This window comes from Engraulis encrasicolus, chromosome 18 (assembly GCF_034702125.1).
Source record: "Engraulis encrasicolus isolate BLACKSEA-1 chromosome 18, IST_EnEncr_1.0, whole genome shotgun sequence".
NCBI classification, from domain to species: Eukaryota; Metazoa; Chordata; class Actinopteri; order Clupeiformes; family Engraulidae; genus Engraulis; species Engraulis encrasicolus.
In genome coordinates this window covers 27,134,591-27,146,450 of record NC_085874.1, presented here as the reverse complement: position 1 = coordinate 27,146,450, position 11,860 = coordinate 27,134,591, and the positions used below count along the sequence as shown (strand labels likewise).

At 44.1% G+C, this 11,860-nt stretch overlaps 1 protein-coding gene across 1 annotated transcript in view; it reads right to left on the bottom strand.

Moving 5' to 3' along the window:
• Nucleotides 1-10,720, bottom strand: part of hpcal1 (hippocalcin-like 1) — a 27,625-nt gene extending 16,905 nt beyond the window's left edge. The window contains exon 1 of the mRNA XM_063223363.1: nt 10,207-10,720. The gene's annotated coding sequence lies outside the window, so the exon portion shown is untranslated. The remainder of the gene's footprint in view (nt 1-10,206) is intronic.
• Nucleotides 10,721-11,860: the final 1,140 nt, after the last annotated feature.

Below are 11,860 nucleotides of genomic sequence, written 5' to 3'. Positions count from 1 at the left end.
TTGGGCGGGATTTGATCAGACACATCTGGCAGCAACACTGACCACAGCTTGGCTAGACCAGAGTAACTTCTCAGTCACGATATCGAGGACATTGTGTGAATCTCTTCTCCCAAAATCATTCCTCCTTGGTGCACAGCTGTCTTGTATTTTCAAAAAAGCACATTTAGTTATCTTGGTGCATCTCTGGACCACATTTTTTGTTGTTGTTCAACACTTTACATCATTCTCATATCCTGCCTCATCTGTTATTAATTTTCTTCTAGTACGCCAAAACCTTTCTGACATCATCAATTGTATCCTCTATAAGCGTGGACTTTTATTTTACTTATTGTATTCTCAGTAGTTAGGCTTGAATAGTTACATTTATAATGTATAGTGTATAATGTGTTCGAAATATCCTAATTTAAAAATATGTTTAGATTCAGTCTTCCTTTTGCATGTCTTATTGCTTGCTCATTGTGAGGTCTTCTGCTTCTATTATACTTTGCACGCAACAGTTTTATATTTATCATAAATACTTGTTGGTGGGTGACTCCATAGTATTGTTTTGAAACAAACATAGCAATGTCAAAGAAAAGTTTTGTTGTAAGAGCGCTTTCTGGACTCAAAAAACAGGTGCTCTTTGAGGTGCTCTTTGGATGGGAAAATGCAGAAGTTGAAAAAAGAAAAATACCAAGGCACTCTCAACTATTAAAAATAACAAGCCTTTATTGCATGACTTGGTTGCAATAAAACTTTAAAAAGCTCCAACATGTTTTGGTCCTCCGATCTTCCAGCAATGTTTTGAAACAAACAAAAAAAGTGTTCATGTGCTATAAATAATCTTCTTATGACACACATGAAAGATTATAGCCATTTTGTATATGTACTGGAAATACTAAGCAGACACGACCCACCCTACTCACAGCCAAGTAGGCAGAGCCCTGGCACTATATTAGCTCAGACCAGACACAAACACAGCGTAACCACACACACACACACACACACACACACACACACACACACACACACACACACACACACACACACACACACACACACACACACACACACACACACACACACACACACACACACACACCAGCCACAGCCACAAGAAGAATGCAAGTTTCCATACAGAGGGCAGAAAATAGGGAAAGACTTGGCATGCTGTAAAAAGCATGTGAGCACGCCCATATTATGTGTACTGCGCGCACACACACACACATTCTAACACACACACACACACACACACACACACACACACACACACACACACACACACACACACACACACACACACGCACGCGCGCAATAAAAACAGAATGGGGAAAAGGAGGGAGCAGCATAAGAGTTAAAACAGAAAGAGTGAAAGAAGTGAAGAAATACCTTCAGCCTTCACTTCATTCAGCCCACATAGGCTACATATGAAGAGCTCTTTAAAAGAATGCAACAAAAATTGGAACTGATGCTTTCTTTTTGTTAATGACTCCGCTTCAAAGACAATAGAATTGTTGAACTTCCAAAAAAAAAAATCTCTTGAAAAGCTCAGTTACTGTGAGGTGAGGGATGCCTTGTCCCACATGTATGTACAGTATGCTGCTTTTGATCCTATCTAGCAACGCCAAAAAGCTCTGTTTAGGTGAGAAATGTGTGTGTGTGTGTGTGCGTGTGCGTGTGCGTGTGCGTGTGTGTGTGTGTGTGTGTGTGTGTGTGTGTGTGTGTGTGTGTGTGTGTGGTCCCATACAGCTTTTGATCTTGCAACCTCAACATGAGAAGGAAGTACTTGACAGCGATTGGTTAGCCTGGCTCTCATGCAGACCCTTCGTGCTTTGTGCATTTTCGTTAAACTTTGTGAGCTCGCACGAGCGTCTGGAAATCTTAGACGAGCCCGAACAGAATCAGATATTTCATAGCCTGTCCAATCAGAATCGCGGGGCGGGATTGCGGGGCAGGGTATATACAAGACAGTGGTTGAAGTAGTAGTGATTTTTTAAAAAGCCACGTAAATTCTCCAATCAGGTTCGAGCTGTTTTGAACACACCTGCGCCTTTCCAGAGCTGAGCGATTGACAATGTTCCAGATGGTTGGTAACAACCATCGCATGGGAACCAGGTTAGCGATTGGTTGCCTCTGCTGCCAATCAGAACGAAAGATTTTCCACAGTGCCATTCCATAGTGCCACAGTGCCATGCACTCTGCCATTCTGTCAGAAAAAAGGTGCATTTGGCCCGAGTATAAGGTCAGAGAGAATGCTGATTTGATTTGAGTAGAGTTAGAGCAGAGGGATCAGGGCAGATTTGGATTCGATTTGTCCTTTATTTCCCCAGGGTAGTCACGTCCAGCCTATTGCCTCCTTTTCAAGCGAGCCCCGGCCAAGAGATGGGCAATAGGCTTAAATAGTGTTTCTCAAAGGGGGATCCACAGCCCCCCCAAAGGGGCCGCGAGGGAGCCCTTGAGGACCATTAAGAAAGAGAAGAGAGGGGAACGCTCAATTGCAACTGGGGGGCATTATTCTATTTTGCTTTTTTAAAGGGACACTGTGCAGGAAATGGTCAAAAAAGGTAGGCCTACTGCAACTATGCTGCTCATTGAAACTGAGCTGCCTATTGCCAAATTTGATCTTTACATTAAAGTTTACTGAGTAATAAACAAATATTTTCTAGTATGGTCCAAGTACAGTCATTTTTGCAGCTAAAAATGGCTATTTTTGGAAATTCAAAATGGCGGACCATGGAGAAGATCCCCCTTTTCATGTATGAAAAGTACAATTTTTCCAGTCATAATGAATACTTAGAATTTGATGGTGGTGGTAAGTATTCGTGAAAAAGGTAACATTAGTGAATGGGCAGCATGAATTCTGGAAATAAACAACTAGAAATCTCACACAGTGTCCCTTTAATACTAAGGGGGGCATTGGCAGGGTTATGATGAGGTAAAGGGTAAAGGTTGAGAATCCAAAGGGATTCACGAAAGGCCTGTACGCATGGAAGTAGGGGTGGCCGATATGACGATATTAAATCGTGAATCGTGATATCGAGTACAAGATCGTCTCGAATCTGCCAAAGTGAAGAAATCGTATAGATCGTCTTGCAGTGAGGATGTTAACTATCATTATCAAAGTGATGTTTACATACTTGTGTTGGTGTCTTCACTTTTTTTCTTTACATTATTGTATTCTAATTGTGCACTTTATGAGAGCGTCATCAGTGTGTTAACATTTTATTAACTGCAAATTACAAATTGCAAGCATATCGAAATTGATTTTGTTGGTTTTATTTTTTGGATGGAAGATTGTGATAAAAAATCCGAATCGAGATTTCATGTTAAAAAATCATGATATGACATTTTTGCCATATCGCCCACCCCTACATGGAAGTCTATCTTCTGATGAAGACTATTAGGCAGGGAGGCAGTGTCCAATTGGTCATAAAAGACCAATCTCATGCTCCACAAGGGAACAGGCCAGAGAGACTAATGACACAGTGCCGGGTAGGGCTGGACGGTTTTCTTGATGAAAATTGATGTCACGGTTCTCTGCACGGCGATTTTCCCCCACATCTCAATGTTTCTGAAGAAAAGTCTGAAATTTCATTTAAAAATGAAATAAAATCCTGAATTTAAATTAATCTCCATTTCTATTTCAATTACTTTTTTGGAAAAATAATTTAAAAAAACCTTCTCTCATCAAAAAGTGAACCTTGTGTAGGTGAAAACCGTTCTCACAGTTTTTTAACGGTATACCGCCCAGCCCTAGTACCGGGTCTTATTGGACTTTGGTGCTGGAAATGGGTGACAGCAGGGCTTGACCTTCTCATTGCGTGCTTTCCAATATGCAACCTTGCGTCCTCCACTTGTGCTTGTGGCCTCACCTTTTGCTGATGCCCCGCCTCCGTAGAGAAAACAATTAAGTTTCCCCGCTGTCAGCCTAGCCACAACATGGGGGGACTGTTCTTCAATCACCAACTAGTGTGCAAATGAGAAAATGACTTCACAATTGAACTTTTGTGAGATATTGAAATATAATGCTGTTGTCAGTGATGTCATCACAACGTACTACTTCCTGGTACTAGGCCACAAGCACAAGTGGAGGATGCAAGGTTGCATATTGGAACGCGCCCAATGTCTTCCAACATGTCTTTTTTACTTCCTCGTGATCTCAATCTCTTCCCGCTTCCCATAATGCACTATAAATCAGCACTCCACCCACCGCCTCTTTATGGGCCAAATATTTCATAATAAGAGGCCATTAGGCCTCCCCTCCCTGTCTGCCAGAGTGCTGTGTGCCATCATACAAAATAAACACACACGCATGCATGCATACATGCACGCACGCACACACACACACACACACACACACACACACACACACACACACACGCACGCACGAACAAACACACACACACACACACACACACACACACACACACACACAATATATATATATTTCACAGACTTTCCTTTTTAGTTTGCCCCCCACTCCCACCCCTTTGACCTCCTGTTCCAGGCACATGTGGCACACACACACACACACACACACACACACACACACACAAAATACATGTATATTTTGCAGACTGTTCCAGGCACATGCGATACACACACACACACACACACACACACACACACACACACACACACACACACACACACACACACACACACACACAGATACACACACACAAAGCACAAAGCACACACACACACAAAGCACACACACACACAAAGCACACACACTTGTTACTCATTTTCTCCACTGCCAGCCTGTGCCCCTGGCTACACGACACTCCCTTTTCATATTAGCTGTCACCAGCAGCCTGCACACACAAGCAGGGGAGCTGACAGGGGGGGACAAAGGGGTCACTTGTCCCGGGCTCAGGCATAGGGGAGGCCCAGAATTGGATCCGCATTACATTGCATGTATTGGGTTTGGGGCCCCTTCGTGTGTATTTGTCCCAGGCCCAGCCAAAGCTGTCAGCGGCCCTGCACACAACCTCCACAGTTGCCTGGCTCTTGCCCGACCTGTAGTTCCGTGCAGCTTTGCGAGCTCCACTACTAGGTCTGGGAGAGAACGCGTTGGCTCCGCCTTCAGAAAGCATGGCTTTTTCGATCATTCTGCCTGTCCTTGCCAGCAAGCAACAAGTACCTTCACAAACGTTTTCCGTTGATCTCTCAAACCTCAATATAGTCTATACGTAATCTGCCCTGCAACTCCTCAAGGAGAGCTGCCGTTGATATTGAAGCAATAAATGGTCCGATTATTTTTTGACTGGAGAACTGGGATCCTACTACGTACAGTCTCCCAGACCTCCGTGTGTGTTGGAGCCTCACCAGGGGGCTTCAGAGCTACACACACACACAATCACACAAACACACACACACACACACACACACACACACACACACACACACACACACACACACACACACACACAGGTCTGGTGAGAACCAAGCCACTTCTACAGTATTTCCAAGAGCCAATCACATTTGCCCATTTGCCAGCGGGGAGGGCTTCTCACCATCTGCCCCTTTTGAACCAAGCTACCTCTACAGTGCTTCCAAGAGCCAATCACATTCGCCCTTTTGCCAGCGGGGAGGGCTTCTCACCTTCTGCCACTTTCTCATCTGACCTCTGACCTTTCACCTTACCTCACCTCACCCCCGTCACCTCCACTCCACTCCGCTATGACTGGTCTGGAGCTCATCACGGACAAGGACCAGATGGGCTTCCTCGTATCCGTGTTTACAAAGTCAACACATGTCTATGCGTGTGTGTGTGTGTGCGTGTGTGTACGTGTGCGTATGTGTGTGTGTGTCTGTGTGTGAAAGAGAGAGAGAGAGAGAGATGAGAGAGAGAGAGCGAGAGAGAGCGAGAGAGAGATAGAGAGAGAGAGAGAGCGAGAGATATAGAGAGAGAGAGAGAGAGAGAGAGAGAGAGACAGACAGACAGAGAGACAGAGGGAGAGAGAGATGTCTGCCAGTGATTGCTAAGGAATAAGAGCTGATCAGAGCTGACCTGCAAACGCCAATTCCCATGTCTGATTGTGTGTGTGTGCGTGTGCGTGCGTGCGTGCGTGCGTGCGTGTGTGTGTGTAAGTAAGTGTGTGTGTATCTTTCCACATAGGTTAGCAAACGGCAACCTGGTCAGGCAGGCACTTTTGTTACAGTTCAGCTCAAGAGAATAAGTAGCGGTGTAACGGGCTACAACACAATGTTCTGAAGACACACACACACACACACACACACACACACAGACACAGACACACACACACACACACACACACACACACACACACACACACATACACACACTCTACACTCCCGGGATCACCGACACAAGCACAATACTAGCGACCCTCCATGTCTGTGCGCTCAGGCATCACGCTGTTAGTAACCAATCATCGGCATCATGTATAATCCATGAGCTCCTTATTTTCTGTGGGAGTCAGTCACCACCACGTCGGGTCCCTCGCCCCTCCCCCGACAGATGGCAAGTGATCACCGGTGAGAGCCGGCCCAGGTGTGGCCCAGGTGTGGCTCAAGTGTGGCGCACGTGCCATCCTGGCTGCATTATTTAACCCTTTCATGCAGAGTCCTGACTATAAGCTTGTTGTTAGCTTACTACCCGTAGACAAATGTGGCACTGCACCTGTAATGGAGGCCATAGAAGAGTGTGGCGTGGAAACGTTAGTAAACCTCCCTTCTGAAGCCTCAATACAGTGCGGTAGCGTTGGACTGTCGGACCGGCCCTTTAGCTCAGCGGTATCGTACTGTGCCTCCCATTCCGAACTAATGCGTTGATTAGGAGATGGCAAGTTTGCGGCCCCGAGGGGGACGAACTGTGCGGGAATACCTCTGTTGCACACCACAGAATTGAAAACCAAGCACTACAAATTGACCAAAATCCACACATACTGTACATGTCAATGGGGGTACAATGTGTACCGCTTGGAATGGCCCAATGTTTTTGCCCGTAGCACCAGACAATGCTACTTGGTATGTGGGCAGAATGGTAATAGGCACATTATGTTAATCTCTCTGTAATGTCATAACAATGTCATTATGATGCAATTTAGTTTTCATCAGCAAGTAGTGTGTGTGTGTGGCATCGGAGGCGATCCTATCTGTACAAAAAAAAGGCTACACATGAAAAGGAGAAGGCGTTTAACAACTTGCTACAGCATGCTTGTGAAGTATACTGTAGTTTTCTTTATGCATAGTTTAAAGGGGTATGCCACTATTTTGGGGCTTAATACAGTTAAAATCGTTGGCCAGGGTTTATAAAGGTGGTAAAGTGTCTTATTTTTCATGTAAGCCGTTGTCTTGCTTTAAGACAAGTTAAAAGAGGGAGCATGTCGCTAAGCTAGTGAAAGTCAATGGATCCGTGTAGCATGCTACAATGCTACACGGATCCATTGATTAACACTGCATGTGGATAAAACTAAGACACCAATAAGACTGGAGCATTTTAGCCAACTAAAAGGGATATGTTTCAAACCAGATTTTTGAGAAGAGATTTCTAAAACTGTTTATGTATAAATGAGAGGCCAAAGTGGACGTGTTTTCTATAAATATCCATATCAGGGGTGCATTTCTCGAAAGGTAGTTGTTAGCAGTTAGTAACTTGGGTAGTTGCCAATGGAAAAATGCATTGAAACTTTGGTTTTGAGAAATTCACCCCAGAGAGTTGTACAAAGTAGAAGTAGAAGTACTCTTACAGATGTGATTACAACACTGCTGTAAGGGTACGGTAGGCCTACTTCTACCTATACTTCGTACAACTCTGGGGGGCGTTTCTCGAAACCATAGTTGCTAACTATGTTGCTCTACTGCAGTGGTTCCCAAACTTTTTTCCCTGTGCACCCCCTTGTACATTTTAATCTGGTTCGCGCACCCCCTAAGCATATGTTTGCGCTATGAGATAGCAAATCACCGCACATTATGCAGTCATTTTGGGCAATCCTCATTCCCAATAGACCCAATGGTTTTTATGCCCTCATTACAATGTAACTTTATTGCATGACATACTATGACACAATACACTTCCAATGGACCCTTCCAGCATACAATTCACCTTAAAATTAAAAACTACTTCTTGTTCATTAATGCTGTTTAAAAACACACATATCCGCCATTGCTCTATTCAGGTCGCGCACCCCCTTATGGCAGGCCGCGCACCCCAGGGGGTGCACGCACCCCAGTTTGGGAAACCCTGCTCTACTGTATCTATAAGGATGTTGTTGTATTGTGTTGTGCTTTCTATGGTACTACATCAATCTCTAAGACAAATCTAATCTAACTTTAATGACAAACATGAACTTTTTTAGCAACAAGCTGGGAAACAAAAGCTTAGGTCTTCCAGCCCACTCTCACTGTCTGTTTCCAATCAGTGAGGGGCTGGCTGGCAGTGGCCGGTGCGGTGGCGGTGGCGGTGGCAGTGGCGGGGGCGGCGGGGATGTTCCCATGGGGTATTCCAAGAGAGGGCCTGCACCTTTCAAAGTGGCTTTAGTCGTGACTCGAGTCGTGTGGTGGTGCATTGACTTTGGATACATTCAAAATCAGGAAGACTGAAGCTTGCACTCAATGAAAACTAAGAAGAGATGCCCCAACCTAAGGGTGGGTTTTTAATGCTCTCACATATGCCATGCTATTTGCAAAAGTTGCAAATGTTTCGGGTGACCCCATTCTCAGTGCAAAAGCAGAACAAACATTCACAAGGGTTTATAGAGAAAGTGACATCAGAGGCAACGTGTACATCAGTTCAGATTGGCCAATCAGGACGCACATTCAATGATAAGCATGTATGTGTGTGTGTGTGTGTGTGTGTGTGTGTGTGTGTGTGTGTGTGTGTGTGTGTGTGTGTGTGTGTGTGTGTGTGTGTGTGTGTGTGTGTGTGTGTGTGTGTGTTCACATGGGGACATTAGGGGATATATTAGACCATAGAAGCGTTTGCCACCAGGCATCTAGAATGCAGCAGTGAGATGCAGGCTTCATCGCGGAACACCCCCCCCACCCCACCACAGAAGCCCAACTCTCTTTCTCCCACTCCAATCAACCAGAAGCTCCCACTGAAAACAAACACAAGCCTTGCTCGCACCCCCTACACCCCACCCCACCACCACCACCACCACCATTCCACTAAAGCATTCTGGGAATTTTCCCACGATGGTGCTGGTTGCTGCTGTTCCTGGTACCGGGTCAGGGGGTCACTAGCACATTTTCCTACCCAGCGTCCCAAGAGAAAGAGGGAAATATATATAATTTCAGCTGTCTGTTGTTCATGAGAATGGGGCCTGCATGGGCAACAAATGGATTATCATGTTTGGGTCCTAGGGAACCGCTGGAGCAGCGGGGCCCTGAGATGGTCGGCGGCTGCTGAATAAACTGTTATGACTCAACGCTGGCGGCAGTGGGAGTGAGAGCCAGCGAAAAGAAAGCATGTCTTCTCTTTAGTGGAAACAGAAAAGACGTGATTCAGTATTTCTGAGGTCCCAGGACACACCCCTTCTCTGCCTGCCAATGTCACTGTAAGGGTTTCCTCTTGCTCTCGTTTCTTTCTTGTTTTCTTTCTTGCTTGCTTTCTTCATTTCTTTCTTTCTTTCTTGCCTTCTCTCTCTCTCTCTCTCTCTCTCTCTCTCTCTCTCTCTCTCTCTCTCTCTCTCTCTCTCTCTCTCTCTCTCTCTCTCTCTCACACACACGCACGCACACACACACACACAGTGGCACCTCCCCTACACTCCTTCTCTTTGCCAAACACGCATAGGCAACACACATTTTGTATTAATGTTTCAAACACTCAGATATTGCCCATGTCCTTGTTACGAGTCTCACAATCAGTGAGAGTGATACTTTTGCTATAAAGTGGGCTTAATAAAATTCCACAACAATTTACCACTCCACGATCAAAATTAGTGCCACACCTACGGTTTCATCATGTGTTTGAGCAAAACTCAGCCCTCATTTAAAGCAGGAATTAATTCGTTTGAAAACGTGCAATGCCTTGGAGTTATATTAACTATGTAACAGTGGAAAAACGCCTCCTTTGGTTAAACAAAAAAAGTGACCATAGTGAATGTAGCCTATCTGATAAAGGGCAAAGTTTCCGGTTTCATATGAAACAAAACCATCAAATAACTTGCGCCCCATATACTGTTGAGAAAGTGCATTCATGTAGGTCATGATGACACTTTGTAATTTTAACCCATGTACCCAAAGACACAAACTTACGGATGACCTGGTGGATCTTCGATTCCCGTTATCCGCGTTGCATCCCAAGCCGTGTCCAATAATTGTCTTGCTGCGAGTTACGTTCCAGGTAAGATAGTCTACTTTTTATAAAGAACCAAACAGTTGGTTAAACTCGTCATTTGTTGCGTAAAGAAGAAAAACGAAATAGATTAAGTAGACTAACGGAGCCTTCGAAAGCAATAAACCTGTTGCCGTTAGTCCAATACATGAATGCGCGATAAGGTCACGTTCATAGGCTACAGAAAACTGATGAAAGTTTCACTTTTGAATAATTCTGCATAATGTGAACTCCATCATACGCATATCAGTCACACCACCACCTCATTCCGCTGTTGAGATGTGACACCTCGGACTGTCCAGCAACTCGATTGTCAATGGACGCTTCCAAATCATATTTGGGGGGAGAAAACAATAACAAATGCTTTGCATAGCATACTTGTCATATACGTCCACTGCAAATAAGTAGTCTAGCCAGCGGCTTAATTACGATTTCGACGTAGCCTACTCTCATAGTCTGAAAAGAACGTACACAGATGACTCTATGCGCAATGGAAAGCGCCTCCCTGCCGAGTTGGCATTTGGGTCGATCCACGCTTTCCTCCCAAATGATCCCCCGTTTGCACCAACCAATGACTGTTCTATGAGTCCTTGGCAACGGGTTTAAATAAGTTAAAATTATATTTCGATAGGTCTTTGATATTATCAGAATGGAAAAATCTCCATATTGGATAGACCTATCCATTCAGTTTGTTTCGGAATTAGTCTAGGCCTAATCTTTAATTTGCAGTGTCCTGTTTTAAATGTTGTCTACTAGTCAATTCAAAATACGACGTGCCCATAAGCATGAACAAACATCTGTCTCAACAGTAGCCTAAACTTGCTGTCTTTTCTTTTCAGGTAGGTAGGCTACAGTCTACAGAACCTTTTTTTTGCAATTGGGCCAATAGCTTGTGAAGTCCTGCCCTGCAAGCAGTGGGTTTACAGCCTTGTATACTAGGCCTTGTATACAATCTCTAATAATAATAATATTAATATGGCTAGTCATTTTTAGAAGAAAAGATATTAAAAAACATGTTCCTAAACAATACATTTATCAGTAAAATAATTGTTTTTTTACCAATAGGTGGCAGTATAACACCGTGTTATGGCTGGCACATACTTGCAGGGTGAAGTCTATCCTTTTGTTTTGTTTAAGTTACTTAGTCTTTGACTAGCATTCTTTGTATGACCAGCGCATGCAAAGAAATTGAAAATAAAACCGACTTGACATGACTTGACTTGAACTTGACTCAAATTGTGCACATTTTAAAAACAAATAAACAAACAAAATACAGTTGGCCTATCATTTGGCCAAGTGTGACAGTCATAGATGTAATGTGAGCTTGATCAGTGCGCAATCAGTTTCATGTAGGCTAGTATGGGACCAAAAAGCGATCAGGGACAAACATTGATGACAGTTGTGTTGTTTGTGTCATCCTCACTCTGAGATTCACCACAAAGTCAAAGGACACTTATAGTCTAATAGCTTAGCTCCAAAATATAAAGGAATCGTTCAGTTTGTGATACAAGCATGAAAATTGGTACACATATAGCCAAAGGTATTCCAAAAAGAAATGGATATGGAGCCATCGTG